The sequence below is a fragment of the Chrysochloris asiatica genome, unplaced genomic scaffold (assembly GCF_000296735.1).
Source record: "Chrysochloris asiatica unplaced genomic scaffold, ChrAsi1.0 scaffold00062, whole genome shotgun sequence".
NCBI lineage: Eukaryota > Metazoa > Chordata > Mammalia > Afrosoricida > Chrysochloridae > Chrysochloris > Chrysochloris asiatica.
Window position 1 is genome coordinate 11,315,832 of NW_006408580.1, and position 20,624 is coordinate 11,336,455.

The window sequence follows — 20,624 nt, forward strand, 5'->3', positions numbered from 1 at the left end:
CTTTTACCTCCTAATGGCTCAAACTCTTCCTCAAGCCCGAAAAACTCAACTTTTTCTAGTTGGGTTGACCACTGATTTCCCTTGATTCTACTGAAATACCTGCAGAGTGTCTTTGAGGCATATTTATGTCTCTAAATTAGTTCAGTTCTGCTCTCAAGAAATATGCATACCACCAGCTTTCAGGGTGGATGAGAGCAGAGACATTTGCTTCCTCATGACCTGTGGGCAGCATTCCCAGAATCCCTTTTGTTGACCTTCTCATCTCTGTCTTCTTCTTTCTGGTGATGTCAAGGGCTACTCCTGGGGAATAGTCCTGCCTCATCTCTGCATCTTCAGCCCAGGTCAACCTCTGGTACCTGGCTTTTCCTTGGTTCTCAGTTGGACATCCCTTTCCTTTCTTCCAATTGCTTCCCATCAAAGCAACTGGTCTATTTCATCAACTCCCCCTTTCCTTTAGGTCCTGGAACAAGTGCTCTCATAAAATGTCTATTTGCATTTTAAGGGTTTCAAAGAATAGCAAACGCAACACTTCCTATATGCAGGTGAATCCCCTTTGCATAGTTTACTTGTTAGTTGTCGTTAAGTTGGGTCCAATTCATGAATAGTTTGTGCACAGTAGAACAGAGTGTTGGCCTGTCCTGTCTTGATGGTTGGTGTGTTTGAGTCCATTATTGTACACATTGTGTCAGGTCATCTCACTCAAGGTCTCTTTAGTTTTTGTTGACCCTCAAATATGATGTCGTTTTCTAGCAATTGATCTTTCCTGATGATCTGAGAGCAAGCCTTGAATCTAAGAGGCATCCTGGTTATATTCCTTCTAAGACTGATTTATTCATTCTTCTGGTGGTGGTGGTGGTGGTTATGTGCCATGGAGTCGGTTTTGACTCATAGCGACCCTGTATAGTGTTTCTGAGACTGTAAATCTTTACAGGAGGAGAAAATCTCATCTTTCTGTGGAATGGCTGGTAGTTTCGAACTAAAATCTCATCTTTCTGTGGAATGGCTGGTAGTTTCGAACTACTGATCTTGAGGTTAGCAGCCTGACTTGAAACCACTATGCTACCAGAGCTCCTTCTTCTGATAGTCTGTGGTATATTCAATATTCTTCACCAACACCACAGTTTAAATGTATTAATTCTACCTTACTCACACAAAAGTTTTGAGATACTGCAAAGGTAGCATAGAGTGATGGTGAGGAGCCAGCAGGTTTGATTTCATATCATGGGCCTCCCATCTACTTAGATAAGTCACTTAACTTCTCTTTGACTCCACTATTTTCAACTCTTAAACAGGGAAAATGCCACTGACCTCCAAGAGTTACTGTGAGTTAAAAGATATGATGAAGCTAAAGTTAAGTGTGGATATAATGAACACAATTCTGGTCTTTTAGCTAGTGTGAGGTATCTTCTGTTACCCCTCCATCCTTCTCCACTCTGCTGTTTGCCCCTCTAACTGCCAGTTGGGTTTGGCCAATGGGAAGCCCCAGCAAGAGATCAAAAGAAGGTGGCACAGTGAGGCCAGAGATTGATTTCCCTGGTTTTGTCCCTGCAAGGTTCACCTCAGTGTAACTGTGGTCGTTGATAGACGGTCACAGTTTCTGTCAAGGCAGCCTTCTATATGAAACTGTGGTGTAGTGAATTACGTAATACGGTCCTGCTAGAATTTATTTTTGGGGTAATTTCTACCAAACAACTGGATTGTTGTTATTGTTGCTAAGTGCCTTCGAGTCAGTTTTACCTCATAGCCACCCTGTATAGGGTTTCTGAAGAGTGGCTAGTGGGTTGGAACCGCCAACCTATGGTTAGCAGTCCAGTGCTTATCCTACCGCTTCACACCAGGACTCTAATGACTGGGTTGTTGTTGTTGTTAAGTGCCCTCTAATCGGTTCCGACCCATAGCAATCCTGTATAGGGTTTCTGAAGAGCAGCTGGTGAGATGGTATTACTGACCTTGCGGTTCAAACCCACAACTGCCACACAACGCCACACCAGGACTGGGTTGTTGTTATGTGCCGTGGAGTCGGTTCCGACTCATAGTGACCCTGTACAGGGTTTCCGAGGCTATAAATCTTTACGGGAGCAGAAAGCCTCATCTTTCTCCCGCAGAACAGCTGGTAGTTTCGAACTGCTGACCTTGCGGTTCGCAGCCCGATTCATAACAACTACGCTATCAGAGCTCGAAGGACTATGCAAATGAGGTTCTTGTAGCCCAGCAAGGGGATTGGATAGCTTGCTAACACTTTAAATAAGGTACCTGGCACCTATGTGGGTTGGGATCATACAAATATGGTATTTAGTCCTCTCATGAGGGGATTGGTCAGTTTTGTCATCCCATTAGCTTTAAAATGAGCCATCTCTGAGGGGGAGGGGAGGACTTCCCCACTAGCAAGAAAGAAGTGCCAGAAGTTGAAGCATGTCCTTTGGACCTGAGATCCCTGTGATCGAGGGTGCAGAGGGCGAGAGCAGCAACACTGGACACAGCAAGAGGCAGTGAGAAGCAGCAACAGAGAAATGGGGGGCAGCAGAGATTGGCAGGAGGTGATGGTACAATGGGTTTCCTGGTCCATGGACCAAGAGAGCTGAGCGCCTTCAGGTAGGAAGCTTGCTGGTGAAGAGTGCCTCTGGGCACTTATTGGCAAAGCTAAAGAGCCTTGTAACTCTTGACTGAGCAGAGCAGAGGCGTAGAGACTACTGGAGGAAGGGCCAGGGAGAGATCGGCCTGTGGGCATAGCTGAGAGGGCTATGGTTCAACCCTTCAGCCCCGCCCCTCCCAGTAGGCTGCGCCCCCTCCACTGGCGCCCCGCATGCCGTGAAGGCTCATGGGAAGAGGTGGAGCGCACTATCGTGGATGGTGAGGAGATGGAGGAGAAAAGGAGGCTGGAGGAGCTGCTGGCTGAGAAAATGGTTGTTGATGGTGGGTGTCGGACATTGGAGACTGGGAAAGTCTCTGGAACCATGTAAAGAAGTTCTTCGAGGGATCTGCACCCCTTCACACACCCTGATTTCGAACCGAGCACTGAATCTCTTCAGTTTGGTTAGGTACATACAAAGTTCTAGTCATTGGAGCTGGCGATTTAGGACGTGAGCTCCTGAAAAATCTGGCCTTGTCTGGTTTTAGACAGATGCACGTCACAGAAAAGGGCATTATAGATGTTTCCAATCTAAACAGGCATTTTTTGTTTAGGCCTAAAAAATGTTGGAAGACCTAAGGCTGAAGTTGCTGCAGAATTTCTAAATGACAGAATTCCTAATTGCAATGTAGTTCCACATGTCAACAAAATTCAGGATTTTTACGACACTTTCTGTCGATAATTTCATATTATTATATGTGGACTGGACTCTATCGTTGCCAGAAGATGCATAAATGGAATGCTGTTATCGCTTCTAAATTATGAAGATGATGTGTTAGATCCAAGCTCCATTGTCCCTTTGATAGATGGGGGAACTGAAGGTTTTAAAGAAAATGCAAGAGCAATTTCTGCCTGGGATGGCTGCTTGCATTGAGTACACACTAGAGCTTTATCCTGCTCAGGTTAATTTTCCTATGTGTACCGTCGCGTCGATGCTCAGGCTACCAGAACATTGTATTGATATGTAGGAGTTTTGCCGTGGCATAAGGAGCAGACTTTTGGCGAAGGAATTCCATCAGATAGAGATGATCCTGATCATAGTCAGTGGATTTTTCCAGAAATCCCTAGAGAGAACATTGCAATATGATATCAGGGGCGTCACACACAGACTCATTCAAGGCGTTGTAACGAATCATTCCTACAGTAGCTTCTACAAATGCAGTTATTGCAGCTGTATGTGCCACTGAGGTTTTCAAAACAGCAACAAGTGCATGTTGTTGTTGTTGTCACGTGCCGTCGAGTCGATTCCGACCCATAGCGACCCTGTAGAGGGTTTCCAAGGAGCAGCTGGTGAGCTTGAACCACTGACCTTGCAGTTCAAACGACTTTTGCAGTCTGACGCATTAGCACACAGCACCACACCAGAACGCCAACAAATGCATTGTTGTTGTTGACATGTAGTGGAGTCGGTTCCGACTCATAGCGACCCTGTACAGGGTTTCCGAGGCTGTAAATCTTTACGGAGCAGAAAGCCTCATCTTTCTCCCGCGGAACAGCTGGTAGTTTCGAACTGCTGACCGTGAAGTTCCCAGCCCGATTCGGATTCGTAACCACTATGCTACCAGAGCTCCTTCATTCCCCCTTTAATAATTCCTTGGTATTCAATGATGTAGATGAGCTATATACATACACATTTGAAGCAGAGAGAAAGGATAACTGCCCAGCTTGTAGCCAGCTTCCTGAAAATATTCAGTTTTCGCCATCAGCTAAACTGCAGGAGGTTTTGGATGATCTAACTAATAGTGCTTCTTTGCAAATGAAATCTCCAGCCATCACAGCCACATTCTTGTCGTTAAGTGCCATCGAGTCAGTTCTGACCCATAGAGACCCTGTATAGGGTTTCCAAAGAGCAGCTGGTGAGCTTGAACTGCTGGCTTTGCAGTTCAAACAGCTTTGCAGTCTGGCGCATTAACTTACAGCGTAGATAGATAGATAGATAGATAGATAGATAGATAGATAGATAGATAGATATAGAGAGAACAAACTGCTCTTTTTGAAAACTTTGTAACTTTCCCTTAAAGACAGAATTTTGGGTTTGTTGCCTGTAAGCATTTTCATTAATGATAAAAGAGGCTATGCCTGGAAAGATGATGTACCAAATGGTTTGCTTCTCTTAGAAGAAAGAGGCAAATGCCGTCTTGTGTGAATTTTTTGTGTTAAGGTCAAAGAATGCATTCCTCAACTTTCAGTTGAGCACCTACATATACAAAAGATGCCCCTTTAAAGAAAAGAAGGAAGTTAAGTTTTAAATAACATGACACATTACCACCTATTTGAGACATTGAACATAAGAGTATTTCTTGTTAAATTCAATGTTCATTTAATTGTGGTTGTCCAAAATAATATAAATTATTGCAAAAGGTTATCTTGTCTATAATAATATGTAAACGGTGTAATAGCTGAAAACTTGTGCATGGAAATGGGGATTTTTCATGTATTTATTGTGCCAGAGAAGCCAATGTACACAATATTAAAGCCAAGATGTTTGAAAGAAAAATCAAAACAAAAACTGTATCCTAAGTTGTTTCTGATCCTGAACTGGTACCTGTTGCTTCTCTAATAAATCTCATAATCATGACTATTACCTGTGAGTTCCTCTGGGTGGTAGCCATTGCAACGAATGATCATACCCAACAGAGAAGTTGAGAGTACTAGGGGAGACATGGTTGGTGTCAGAGTTGGTAAAAAGGTTGGAGGGTGGAGGCACTTCTAACCTTTACCTCATAGGAATCAGCCATTGGCTATTGATCTTGATTCTCCTCACTCCTTGTGAAGTTAGAGAAGTTCAGGCGCCCTTGCCACACTATCCCATCTACCAACATTTGGACATTGGAATGATAATTAGCCCCCAGTACTGCCCTGACCCTAATTGGCATAGCCGGACCCCTTTCTCCATGGACTCCTTTTCATGGTCTCTAGCCTTTACACCTCCCCTTACAAGGACTTTAGGATATGATTGAATGAAATACTATCTAGAGTACTTTGTTCACAATAACATTGTATGAATACAAAAGAGTGGTGACAGCTTTGTGCTTTAGGCATTGGGCTACTAGCTGCAAGGTTAGTGGGTTAAACCCAACAGATGCTCTGTTCCCATAAAGATTTACAGTCTCATGGCAGTGGGTGGGTATGAGTTGACTGAACCCTGAAAACCAATTACCACGGAGTCATTCCAACTCATGTGTGTCCGAGTAAAACGGTGCTCAATATGGTTTTCAGTGGCTGATTTTTTGGAAGTAGATTGCCAAGCCTTTCTTCAGAGGTACTTCTGGGTAGACTCGAACCTCCAACATTTTGGTTAACAGTCAGGGATGCCAACTGAGCCCTGTTGTTGCTGTTGTTACATGCTGTTGAGTCAGTTCTGATTCATAGTGACCCTGTATAGGGTTCCCGAGGAGCAGCTGGTGGGTTTTAACTGCTGACTTTGTGGTTTAAACCAATCTTACGGTTCAGTGTTTATCCTACAGAGCCCTGTTGTTGTTGTTGTTGTTGTTAAGTACCGTGGAGTCGGTTCTGACTCATTGGGTGAAAAAAAAATGACAAGAATCTTGCACAACATGACGGATATAATTGGTGTCATTGAATTGTACACGTGTTACATTGGCAAATGCAACAGTAAAATTCACAGTAAAATGATCTGGTGACCCATGCTATTTTCCTTAGGCCTCATCTGTGAGTTAGGTATTCGGATTATAGTTTTAAAACACGATCTATCAAAATAAGAATCTGAGAAAAGAATGTTTTTAGGTATTCATGCTTTAGGCAAAGGGCCTTTCATCTTGCCGGCCACATGATCTAAGTCCCTAAAGGACAGTCACTTCTTTAGGCTGCAACCTAGAATCTCATTCCCGACAATCTTATTCAAGGCTCATCCTTCTTTGTTTTGGTCCTGGACACATCTGTCTTAACAAAAGGTGAGGAGGTTTTATTTATAAACTAAGTCATCCCAGCCTATAAGTTTTAGGAGTTTAGCCTAGTCCCTGAATTCGGTTTGATGCAACTTGATATGAACATCAGACCTCTGCATTTCTGACCTCTTTTTTCTCCTCAGGCTGCCTGGCTAGCACTTAGAACTGGCAGGGAGAGACATCTTAGCCTTTTTTGTACTGGCTCCTGGCCAGAATTAATGTTTGGCAGCCCTGTCCTTGGAGCTAGCAGCTTCTTTGAATTGGATAGTCAGAAATCTCTCCACCAACATCATTCCACCTTTCAAGTAAGAGCAGTGTGTCTGCAATCTCTCTGGTTAACTAAGCCCTACAGACCTCTTCTTGACTGACTTGGCAAAATTCCTTCCTATCTGTACTAATAAATGTCCTCTTGGGTTCTGACTTTCCTAAGATACAAAGTCCTTCTTGCCTCCTCTTTTTTTTTAATGTAATAACTTCTTTTATTTATTTATTTTTTAATAAATGTTTTATTGTGAATTGTGTGATAGTCTACATGGGAGAACATTAGCTTTACATTCATTCTATCATCTATCATTTCATTGGCATAGTTACCATCCAGTCCATGCATCACCTAACCAAAGGGTGTACCCTGTAAGCCTGCATCCCCCCTCACACACAGTCCTCAGCCCTTTTCCATCTCCTGATACCGAGTCCCCAGCCACACCATCTCTTGATGTCATCTTCTCTGCCTCCATCTCAGGCCTCACCGCTTCTCTGGGTAGGATCCCGCTCTCTGCTTTTCTCCATTGATGGTCCTAGGGTCCTCCGCTCCTAGACTGAAAAGTTAATCACTCTCCTCCTTACTACAAAATGTCCACCTTTAGATTTCCAACCCTTACAATCAGTCCTGATAACAATTATGCACCATTGCATCACAAGAGACCCATCTGTATTTCATTTCATCAGCCCTTCCTGGACAGGCTGGATACTATTCACTGGAGACTCTACCTTCCTCCACGCCCTTTGGATCTAGGCTCCCTCTTGAACTTGCCTCCTCTTTTATAAGATATTATTCGTAAGGACATGCTTCATCCCGCTGCCTGCCCAGCAGCCCCTCCGTCTGTATACTCACTGCTCCCATTAAATCCCAAATTCATCTTATTAATGATGGAGGCCAAATAATTCACGTAACTGAGGAAAGGTCTTTTATCACAGTGTGGCAAGTTCTCTTGTGTCTGTGCCTACCGAATTTTAACTGAATTAACTCGGAAATGCTATACATGTAATTTCTCTCCCAAATCAGCTTCAGTTTAACACAACCGGTGTTAAATTCCTCAGAAATGGTTTGCTTTGAGCCAGAACTGACTCTATGGCACTTAGCAACAACAACAACAGCAACAACTAGGAGACCTTGGATACAAACAGTTAAGCACTTGACTACTAACTGAATGACTGGTGGTTCAAACCCACCCGGAGGCACCTTGGAAGAAAGACTGGACAATCTGCTTCTGAAAAGTCACAAGCTGCAGACTTGTATGGAGCGTAGCTCTACTCTGCAACACGTTGGGTCACCATGACTCCGTGACTCGATGGCAGCTGATTCTGTTCTTTTCGTTTTGGACTGGCTACTAGGAATTGCTTCCTGACTTCGGTTGATATACTGGACAGAACATCAGAAGAGAGAAACTCTCAACCATTTTCTTTAATTGATAGTCAAGGGTGGCCCCTTCTCTTCTAGACATAATTACATTTAATGACAAGCTGGCCTCTAGTCTTGCGAGTTCATAGTCATTCATTCCCTATAAATAAAATGTTCATTCTTGCTAAGGTCAGTATCAACAAAGAACCAAATTGGGCTCAAGATAAATGGCAAAAATATGCGTTAAAAGAAAGAAGATAGCAAACTAAAATTGTTGGCATGGGCATTGTAAACCCTGATTGTCCCCTGACAGATGTGTTTAGGCAGAGGGACATGTGGATGGATCCAGAAACCTGAAGCATGAAAATGAAGACAGAGTTGCTAAAACCAACATACCTTCTCAGGTGACCACTAGAGAACAGACAGGGTTAGGAATTCAGTTGGACCGCCAAGGTAGAAAGCCATCTGTTTTGACAAAAACTCGTTTTCTTAGAATCAGAACCAGAGGCAGGGATAACCAGTCGCCTTTTTAAGGAAATAGGAAAATAATTGTTTAAAAAAATTCTTTTTACTGAAGTATAACATATGTATAGAAAAAATGCACAAATCTTAAATGTACAGCTCAGTGCACTCACCCAGCGAGCCCAAGTAGGCAGCAAACAATGGAATCACCCAACTCTCTGCCTTCTGTTTCAGCTCTCATGCTGTAAACAAGTGACCTTTCTGTGATCTATTTAGTGCCACATTTTTCGCACTTTTGTGCATTTTGTTGGTTACTTTGCTACTTAAGATTGCCCCTAAGCACAGTGCTGAAAAGTGCTGTCTAGTGTTCCTAAACGTCAGAAAACTATGATGTGCCTTACAGAGAAAACATATTTGTTTAGATAAAGTTTGTTCAGGCATGCATTACAGTACTGTTGGTTATGAGTTCAATGTTAATGAATCAACAAGATACATTAAATAAGGTATCTTTAAACAGAAAAACATAAAGCAAAGTTATGCATTGATCAGTTGATGAAACTGTAACAGGAACTTAACTTATCTCCCCTAGAAGCAATGGTTCCATATTCACTAACTCAGCACTCCTGGTGACTTTATAGAACATTGTTATTTGCCATCGAGTCGATTCCGACCCATAGCGACCCTGTATAGGGTTTCCGAGGGTGTAAATGTTTACGGGAGTAGAAAGCCTCATCTTTCTCCCGCGGAGCAGCTGGTAGTTTCAAACCGCTGACCTTAAGGTTCGCAGCCCGATTCGTAACCACTACGCTACCAGAGCTCCTTTTATAGAACATAACTACTGTCAATAATGAGAACCAACTGCATTCTAGTTATTTGTCTTATTTTTAAACTATCACCCACCCCCACAAGAATGTAAGCATCTTCAAGGCAGAGATTTTGATACTTTTTGTCCAGTGCTGTGTTACCAACTCCTAGCACATAGTTATCCTTCAGTAAATAGTTTGGAAATGAATAAAAGAAACTCTGTAATAAGGAGTACTAAAAAATAAAACTAACTATCAAGACAAGTAGATGAAGAAAATGTGGTCTATCCAGACATTGGAATTCTGTGATAAAAAGGATGAAATATTAATAATGCTATAACATGGATGAAACTTGAAAACATCATATTCCGAGTGAAAGAAGCCAGATACAAAAGATAACATATTATAGATTCCATTTATATGAAATGTCCAGAATAGACCAATCATTAGAAAGCAGACTGGTGGTTGGTTGCCAGGATCTGAGGAAGAGGGGACTGGAGAGTGAGTGCTTAATGGATACAGGCTCTCGTTTGGAGTGATGGAAATGTTTTCAACTAGATGGAGGTATGGTTGCACAGTATGGTAAATGTACTAAATGCCACCGAATTATACATTTTACAATGCCTAATTTTATGTTACATAGATTTCACTTCAATTTAAAAAAAAGAAACCTAAAAAAGGCAATACTTTTTTAATACCTTTCCCTTCATCACCAGAAAGTGGATCCTCATAACTGAAGGATCCTCTGTTTGAGGAGAGGATGGGTATGTAGACATAAGATGGGAGTAGCTGGGACAGACTATATGGCTCTATGTTGGAGGAAGAGAAAGAACCTCAAGACTTATAGGAGCTGAAAAATGGGAGCCAGCAACGTTGAGCGAGGATGGGAGAGGATGGAGGAGAAACTGGAGACTGCAGGGCTGAGGGACTTGAGGTGATCCACTTCAATAGAATTCTAGAGGGAAATGCAGCGCACTTTTTCGTGTCAGAGGATCATTTAATACAATAATGCACTGACATAGATTCTGACTCATAGTTACCCTGTATGGGGTTTCGGAGAGACTGTCAACCTTTCAAGGGAGCAGTCTCATCTTTCTCCCCAATTTAAAATACCATTGTTGTTGTTGTTGTGAAGTGCCGTCAAGTCGGTTCCGACCCATAGCGACCCTGTATAGTGCTTCCGAGGAGCTACTGGTGAGCTTGAACTGCCAACCTTGCAGTGTAAACGGCTTTGCAGTCTGGCGCATTAACCCACAGCGCCACACCAGGACTCCTAGGCGTTGTTAATAAGTACACTTGTGGAAACATCTAGAAATTCTTAAAACGACTGGCAAGTCAATACTTCTAAATCTCTGAAGAAAAAGCTTTGTAGTGAGTTGAATGGTGCGGGCCCCCTCTCCCAGAAAGATATGCCCACGCCTGAATCCCCAGAACCTTATTTAGAAAAGTTGAAGGTTTTGAGACAACAGGATCATCTTGAATTATTAAGGTGGACCTTAAATCCAATGATAAGTCTTATAAAAGAAAGGCGGTTCATAAGACAAAGTATAGGTTGGGAGAAAAAATATATCTGAAAAGGATCTAACGGTCAAAGATTATTAGTATTACTAGGGGTGGGAAGAAAGGGGAAAGGTGGTTGTTTTTGCTTATAGGGGCATTGAGTTTATGTTAATAGTGGTGTTTTGTTGTTGTTAAGTGCCGTTGAGTCAGTTCCGACCCATAGCAACCCTGTATAGGGTTTCCAAGGAGTGACTGGTGAGCTTGAACCACCGACCCTGCAGTTCAAACGGCTTTGCAGTCTGACGCATTAGCCCACAGCACCATACCAGGACTCCAATAGTGGCGTAGTGTGTAGGAAAACTTGAGCCAGATTGGTTGCATAACTTGGAGAATAATCAACATCATGTTGATTTTGTTGAGATGTTGTATGTGTATTTTACCACAATTCAAAAAAAAAAAGGCAGAGGGAAACTTGAGACAGAGGAGAAGACACAATGTGACTGAAGTGCTAAGCAAGGAATGCCAAGAATTGCTGGCAACCTCCAGAAGAAGGTAGAAGTGGCTAGGGATGGAGCCTTTTGATATCTTGATTTCAGACTTCTGGACTCCAGAACTGTGAGAGAATAAATTTCTCTTGTTCTAAGCTACCAAGTTTGTGTTAATTTTTCCATTGGCCACAGGAAACTACCATAAGCCTCCAGTAGTAAACTCAACAAGTTGGAGGTGGAACCACATGCAGAACCAAGACTTTAGTTTCCTGGTGACCCAAGCAGTGGAGAAAATCCCTTCTTTGTGTCTGTGAGGTAATTCACTTTGCACAGTGGCCCACGTGACTGCTGGCATAGGTCAGCTCCAAGCGTTTGTTTCCTGCTCTTTGGCCTCTGTCTGAATTCGATATTTGTTAGGTGGAAATACATTTTTACTGCTCTGTGGGCTGACTTATTAATTCAGAGGAGGGAAAGGAAATTGGCAAAGTCAGATCCTTTTTATTTGATAAAGTCGCTTGAGGCAAGCATATATTTTTTAAAGACACTGGGTGACAATACTCACTGCGGATGGACCGAGTGAGACACATTTGATTTTGAAAAAACAATGCCACAGAATGTTTATTCTGCAGAGATACAGCCCCCTAGGAAAAGAATGCTGAATTTAAAATTTTTTGTCTACTGGAATTTCACAGGGATTAAAGAGAAAAGAAATGGGGCCTCGTAGTAGAAATTAAAAAAAAAAAAAAAAAGTCCAGGAGGCAGTGTTTGGAGGACAAAGTCTTGGAGTCTCTCTGTCTCCTGTAATAGTTCTGATATGCATTAAACCTCGCTTGCTTTACCATGCACACACACAAAATGTCCTTCCTCTGTTGCAAAGAGAGGGAGCTAAAATAGGGAGGAAAGAGGAAAGGATCTTTGACATATTTATTTATTCATCATTACAGCCTTAACAATACACCTCAGAAATAAAAACAACAGCATCATCAACACAAACCTCCCCAAACAAACATACCTAAACCCTTTGTTGTTGAGTAGGTTCCAACTCATGGTGACGTCATGAGGGGTTACAGGTAAATGAAGCTTTGGGACATTATCCTGTTGGGTTTTAGAATATTTAAGAATGGTTGAGCATGGTCTATGTTCCCGTTCACATGCAGTTTCCTATTTTAAGTTTGAAAAACTGGATTTCTTTGCTAAGACTCACTCTTTCAATTCGTAGAGGATAGTTACTTAGAGGAGAGAGACTGGAGTGACTATTTTCTTGACTGTGAAGTCCTGGTGTGGAGCTGTAGATAAACACTGGACTGCTAACTGCAAGCTTAGTGGTTCAAGCCCAGCAGCCACTCCTTAAAAACCCTATACAGAGTTGCTATGAGTCAGAATTGATTTGATGGCACTCTGGTAGCGTAGTGGTTATGAATCGGGCTGTGAGCCGCAAGGTCAGCAGTTCGAAACTACCAGCGGTTCCGCGGGAGAAAGATGAGGCAGTCTGCTCCTGTAAAGATTTACAGCCTTGGAAACCCTGTGTAGGGTCGCTATGAGTCGGAACCGACTCCACGGCACACAACAACAACAATAATAGTATGATGACTGAAACTGCGGTTGCCTTGGCAGGGTCAGACAAAATGATTTTGCGGGCTTTATATGTATGGCCCATGGGCTGGACATTCCTCACCCCTGCTATACAGAGTTGCCTTGAGTCGGAACCAACTCGATGGCACTTAACAACAACAACATGTCCTAAGGAATTATGGTAACGTGTTTGAAAATTTCCAAAGCTTACAAAAATGACTTAACTATCAACTTCTTCCCTGTTTTTCAGTTATTTCTCATCTCCTTTTCCACGTCACTGTATATGTTCGAGGGGAAGTTAAAAAGTATTATTACTAAGCTCCAGTTCATACACGCACAGGTTTATTCCAAACAATGTGTACAAACATGTCTCTGAGATGGGTGAATGGCTGCAGACAAGTTCTCTCAGTAAGACACACACACACACACACACATGAGGTCCAATCAAAACAGTAACTTCTGAGATCTGTTGGGCCAGTTAAATTCAAGGCAAACAGGTTAGGCTCAGAAGCTTATGGCAACTGTTTTTAGAAATTCCAAAGAGGTCATCTTGACAGATTTTCACAAGAACACAGCAGGATAATCATGGGTTTGGTATGAAGAAATCTTAAGAAAATGGAAAATTGCATTGGTGAGAAAAAGGTCAGAAAAGTTGTGCCAAGGAATTTTTTCCATCCAGAGAATGCACCTGCTCATTCTTTGAGGGTAACAAGGACTGGCCTATGAGAATTTCATTGGGAAGCCTTGCGCCATCCACCCTACAGCTCTGTTTGTGTCCCTTCAGAGTTCTTTTTGTTCCCCAACCTCCAAGAACATTTCAAAGAAACACAGCTTGAGCCTCTTGAGGATGTAGTGTAAACGGGAGAGCGCAGAATTCTTTGGGGAAAGGGTAAGAGACATGGAAACATCACCTTCCGAAGTGTATAAACCTAGGAGGATAGGTCCAAATCAGTAGTTTCATATATTTTACATTTTTCTTTAATAAAGCTTCCTATGATTTTGTAGCAATGGTTTCTGACTTATCTTCATAAAGCAAATATTTAGTCATCATCCACTAGTTCATTTAATAACCTCCATTAAACACACATCCACAATCTATATGTCAAGCATATGTGATTATAGATTCTAAATAACAGATGGAATTTTGCTTTACAATCGGAGACAATTCTTTTCTTATGTTATTTGCCATGTAAAGTAACGCAAGCTCTGTAGGTATTGAAGCAGTCAGGATTGAGCCCGGGAAGCAGAGCCACTATGAGTATTCTAGGAATAAACGCTTTCACAGGTGTGGGAAGAGCTGGGGAAGTGAAGGTCTGGAAAGGAGAGGCGGAGGTTTAGAGGAGTCATAAGCCTGTCTCCCGGAAGCATTGCTGCTGCTGGACAAATCAGAGCTGACAGGAAATTCACGAAGCCAAACGCGTCAGACCGCCCAAGTGGGGCCACGAAGGAGGAGTTGGTGAAGCAATTGATGGAAAGCTGCGGCCTCGGTGTGCACCCCGCCTCCGTGGGGCCTCAGCCAAGTCCCTAGTGGTGAGCCTGCGGCAGCTGTTACACAGCAGAGCCAATGGCAGGAAACCTGAGCTGGAGGAGGAGCATCGGAGAGCCGAATGCGCTGGGATCTGCAGGGCCCCTCTACTTCTGTCGGTCACGCTATCTGACGGGAAACCTGCCAAGGGTAGTGGCTGCTGCTCCCCTTCCGCCCTACAATTCTCTCATAAGTTCCTCTTTTGGCGAACTCTAGCCCGGGATTATACAAGGGAGGGGCATCTCAGAAACGTAGGACTCAGCCGGAATCAGTCGCCATAGCACAGTTCTGCACAGACTCCATTACCACGACAACGGAAATGGCTACCCAAACTAAGCAAAGGCCGGCTTTTAAAAAACAAAACAAAGCAAAACCCCTGCCATTCTATTGTCTCTCACAGCCAAAGACAAGAATGTCAGCCTTCTTAGGATGGCCAAGGATATCCGCTTTGGGTGGTGTAGGACTTGGCATGATAGTGTAGTACTTAGGATATGACTTGCGCTGAGATGGTCACATGACTGCTGCGTGCTATGTAACCCCCTCTGTGCTGCTGCTTTCTTCTACCTGTAAAATGGACAGAATTGTAGGAACCTAGTTGGGTTTTCTCTGGTTCAGATGCATTAACATAAGTGAAAACTTGTAAACAAATCGTGAGTGTGAATCCCTTGATTTCAAGGAATATATTCTTCAGCTTGTTGTGCTATAAAGTCGGTTCCAATTCATGGCGACCCTGTAAAGGGTTTCCGAGAAGCTGGTGGGTTTGAACTGTTGATCTTGTGGTTAGCAGTCCAATGCTTAGCCGACAGCATTACCCCAGAACTCCATGTGCAAACTAGATGCTCAAAAATAATTTTGAAGTTGATGAATTAAACGAGTGAACGTAACTTTACATCATGGAACAAAATGTTAAAGTCTTGGCGGTGACATAATTTCAGATATGGAAGGTGCCATGCCAGAACATCATTAGAGTCCTGGTGTGGCGCTGTGGGTTAATGCGCCAGACTGCAAAGCCCTTTGAACTGCAAGGTTGGCGGTTCAAGTTCACCAGCTGCTCCTTGGAAACCCTATCCAGGGTCCCTATGGTTCGGAACCAACAACAACAAGAACATCATTATCATGATCATTATCATCCTTATTTGCTTGAAGGCCCAGAATACACCGGGATAGAGCATTGCTAATGGGAAAGGGATTTCTATCAATTGCTTTGGAGAGTAATTTGCAAACTCACTTCACGATTTAGTAATTTCACTTCTAGGAGTGATATACTGGTATGTATGGTGGGGGGGGGGGCTACAAAAAGTTCATGGAAAAATGGAAAGAAAAAATAATAGAATTTTCCTGTGAACTTTGTGAAGTTCCCTTGTATTTAACTGCTAGGCTTTAGCATTCTAGTAATGAACAAACTTTTATCTTAAGAGGTGGCAGATGAAGGAAGAAGGGCAAAATCCTGTTGGGGGGAGGGGGGAACAAACTGCCAAAGATGAAATGCCTGAAGGCATAAACAAAAAAGAATGAGAGGTGATGAAAAGAAATGTAACCACTCTGAGACTCCTTGGACTTTCCTTTAAGGATGGAATTATTAGCAGTTTATTTAGATATTAAAGGGAAAGATAAACTGAGCAGTCTGGAGAACCTGGGTTTATCTGAGTAACAAAATAAACTGAAAAGTGTGTAAGGAGATAGGTGCTGGAATGTTCTTAGTAACATTTTTTATACTAACAAATACTGGGAGGCAGTTTGGATGTCCCAGCAATAAGTAGGTTATAATGGAGTGCGGGCGTGGTCCTGTGGGTTACTGCGCTGGACTGCAAAGTCGGTTTGATCTGCAAGGTTGGTGGTTCAAGCTTACCAGCCACTCCTCAGAAACCCTATACGGGGTCCCTTTGAGTCAGAATCGACTCGACGGCACTTAACAATAACAACAACAGTGGAGTCATGCTCTGTAGAATAAGCACTGGACTGCTAACTGAACAATTCAAACCTACCAATTGCCCCTTGCGAACTCTATACAGGGTTGCTAGGAGTCAGAAGTAACTTGAAAATACTTAAACAACAACAAATGCTGTTGCTGTTAAATGCCATCAAGTCAGTTTTGACCCGTAGTGACCCAGTATAGACCCAGTATAGAAGTAGGTTGTAATACTTATTAAAGCAGTTATTAGGTATGATGACAACAAGATCCTAGCTTTATAGAGGTAATATGTGCATATTTATGCATATGCAAGGAGAAATAATTACAACCATGTTTACCAATACATTTGAAGTCCTGGTCTCTGAGTAGTAGAATTATGAGTGACTTTCCTCCCCCATCTTTACAGTCTGTTTTGTTTTGAAGCAGTCAAGATTTATTACCCTTATGATTAGAGAAAGCTATAAAATAAATTTTTGTTTCTTTGCTGCAAGACTTGAAACTCACATCATATCATTTATATGTTTTATTAAGAAAGCATTTTGAGAAAATAGGAGAGAGAGGCATCTTCATGTTAGCATGTAGCTTAACTATACTGTAAATTTAGGCTAAATACCTTGAATCAACTTATAGATCTAACAATCTACCTTATGAGAATGGTCTCTAGGTACTTTCGAAGCTTAACCATTTTTGTATGGGGGTTCAAAGCACATCGACTTTTCCAAACCTTCAGTACTTACATTTCTTATAATGTTCTAACATTCACCTTAAATGAATTTTTGTGTATGGTGTGAGGTAGAGGTCAAGGTTAGTTTTCATCCATATTCTGGTAAAGTTTGATAAAGTCCCCAATAATTTGTCTTTTCAAAATTCCTTACTCAAATTGGAGTAAATGGAATGGAAAGTTAGGTTGTAGAGAATCAACCATTTGTGAACCTGTAATTCACCCCTTTCCTCGTCCTCTCCCCCACTAGCAATATGTTGTTATTATTTAGTGCCATTGAGTCGATTCTGACTCAAAGTGACCCTGTATAGGGTTTCCAGGGAGCGGCTAATGAGTTTGAACCACCAACCTTGTGGCTCAAACCGACCTTGTGGTCCAATGTATTATCCTACAGTGCCACACCAGGCCTCTCCTAGCTCAGTGATTTACTGCTGTCTGTGAAACAATTTCACAAAATTAATCCTTAAAAATGAAAATCCTTAAATCTTAGAAGATATGACACAATGGCCTATGTAGGGGAACTATTCTCATCTTGTCTTATGGATATGTTTCAGCCAATAGAGTAAAAGTCATTTCAAGTTCCTTGGGCTGGTTGGTAGGTTTGTCCATTGAGAGTAATAAACTGAGAGTTTTTGTATAAATCCATGAATTTCTTGGTTTCTCTGTTGTTATTGTTGTTAAGTGCCATTTATTCAGTTCCAACTTATAATGACCCTGTATAAGATTTCTGAGGAGTGGCTGGTGGGTTTGAACCACCGACCTTGAGGTTCAAACTGATCTTGCTGTCCATGGTTTATCCTATAGTGCTACAATTTTATCTGTATTAATAAGGAGCCTTGGTAGCATAGTGGATTATGAGCTGGGCTACTAACCACAAGGTCAGCAGTTCGAATTACCAGTCACTCCTCAGGAGAAAGATGAGGCTGTCCCATAAAGCTTTGTTGTTGTTTTGTTAAGTGCCGTCAAGTCGGTTCCGACCCATAGTGACCCTGTATAGGGTTTCTGAGAAGCAACTGGTGAGCTTGAACCGCCGGCCTTTACAGCCTCAGAAACCCTGTATAAGATCCCTATGAGTTGGAACCAATGTGGAACACAACTGCCACCACCACCATCTACATCAATGTTGTTGTTGTTGTTAAGTGCTGTCAAGTTGGTTTTGACTCATAGCAACCTTGTATAGGGTTTCCAAGGAACAGCTGGTGAGCTTGAACCACTGGCCTTGTGGTTCATACCGACTTTGCAGTCCAGTGTATTAACCCACAGTGCCACACCAGGACTCCTCTACAGCAATGTTGTTGTTGTTGTTGTTGTTAAGTGCCGTCGAGTCGGTTCCGACCCATAGCGACCCTGTACAGGGTTTCAGAAAATAGTTATCATTCTATCCACCTCAGTGGTAGACAGTACTCATGAATATCCATATGCTCCTTTCTATTTCACAACCCCCCCTTGCTATAAAAGGAAATGCAGATAGGTTTCTTGTGATACAATAGTGAATAATTGTTATCAGGACTGATTGTGAGGGTTGGAAATGTAAAGGTAGATGTTTTGTAGCAAGGAGGGGAGTGATTAACTTTTCAGTCTAGGAGCAGAGGTCCCTGGGACCATCAAGGGAGAAGAGCGGGGAGCGGGACCCTACCCAGAGAAGCAGTGATGCCTGAGATGGAGGCAGAGATGATGACGTGGAGAGATGGAGCAGCTGGGGACTCTAAACCCAGAGAGGAAGAGGGGCTGTGTGCTGATGACTGGGGGGCAGGCTTGGTTGGTTGATGATGCATGGAGGGGATTGTAACCATGGCAATGAAACGCTATACGATAGGATGAATGTAAAACTAATGTTCTCCCATGTAAACTATCACATAATTCACAGTAAAACATAAAAAAAAAAGAATCCCTGGGTGGTGCAAATGGTTAAGTGCTTGGTTACTAACCACAGCCTTTCTCAATGTAAAGAAAACAGAAATCCTCATCAATAAATAACATTCTCACCAATAAATAACATCCATATAAATGAAGAAGAGATTGAAGTTGTCAAAGACTAAGTTTGCTCAGATCAACCATCAGCATTCATGGAAGCAGCAGTCAAAAAATCAAATGACATATTGTATTAGGCAGATCTGCACAAGATCTCTTCAAAGTGTTCAAGAACAAAGATGTTAGTTTGAGGACTAAGGTGTGTCTGACCCAAACCATAGTATTTACAATAGCGTCATATGCATGTGAAAGTTGGACAAAGAATAAAGAAGACCATAGGAGAATTGACACATAACTCAAATGAGTTATGGACTGCCCGAAGAAGAAACAGATCTGTGTTGGAAAAAGTACAGCCAGAGTGCACCTTAGAAGCCCGGATGGCCAGACTTTGTCTCTCATATTTCAGACACATTATCAGGAAGGACCACTCTCTGGAAAAGGAGTGTTGAAGTGGAGGGTCAGTGAAAAAGAGGGAGACCCCCAATGAGATGGACTGGCACAGTGGGGGTAGCAATGGCTCAAGCATAGCAATGATAGTGATATTTGTGCAGGACCTATAAGTTGGTACCGACGGGACTAACTGAAAGGTTGGAATTTCAAGTCCTTCCTTAAATGCCTCAGAAGAAAGAACAAATATACTTTCAAAAAATTACGTACTGCCTCACAAACACTATGGAATTCTCCTCTGAAACACATGGGGTTACTATGAATCAGAACAGACTCAGCAGCAAACATTGTTTTCTATTTTCTATTATTAAATAGGGACCACATAAGTGAGTTATCACGAAAGGAGTGTGAGCAGAAGTCATGTGGACATTCTAGCCTGAAGGAAATTATGTTGTTGTTGTGTGCCTTCAAGTGGATTCTGACTCATAGCAACCCTTGTAATATGATAGAGGAGAACGGCCCTAAGTGTTTGCTAGGCTGGAAGCTTTAGGGGAGCAGATCACAAGGGCTTTTTTTGCCGAGGAGTGCTGGGTGGGTCTGAACCGCTGACCTTTCAGTTAGCAGCCAAACACTTAATCATTGTGCCATCAGAACTCCTCTGAGATAGATATTGTTGTTGTGGTTAAGTGTCATCGAGTTGGTTCTGACTCAAAGAGACCCTGCATAGAGTTTCCGAGGAGCAGCTGTAGGTTTGAACTGCTGACTTGTGGCTTGCAGTTCAGTGCTAATCTTACAGTGCCACACCAAGACTCCAAGATAGATGATGGTGGTGTTGTTGTTAAGTGCCATTGAGTCAGTTCCCGCCCATAATGACCCTGTATAGGGTTTCTGAGGAGCAGCTGGGAATCTTGAACTACCAACCTTGTGGTTCAAACAGGCTTTACAGTCCAGTGTATTAACCCAAAGCGCCACACCAGGACTCTCCAAGATAGATGATTGTTGTTCTTGTGAGGTGCCATCGAGTCATAGTGACCTTATACACAGCAGAACGAAACACTGCCCGATCCTGGGCCAACTTCACTATCGTTGCCATGTTTGAGCCCACTGATGCTGCCACTTTGCCAATCC

General features: G+C 42.5%; 2 pseudogenes; both read left to right on the forward strand.

The window, feature by feature from the left end:
• Positions 1 to 2,852: 2,852 nt before the first annotated feature.
• LOC102816354 lies at positions 2,853 to 14,786 on the forward strand (annotated as a pseudogene).
• Positions 14,787 to 17,641: 2,855 nt separating this feature from the next.
• The window catches only part of LOC102816743, a 5,591-nt pseudogene continuing 2,608 nt past the window's right edge, over positions 17,642 to 20,624 (forward strand).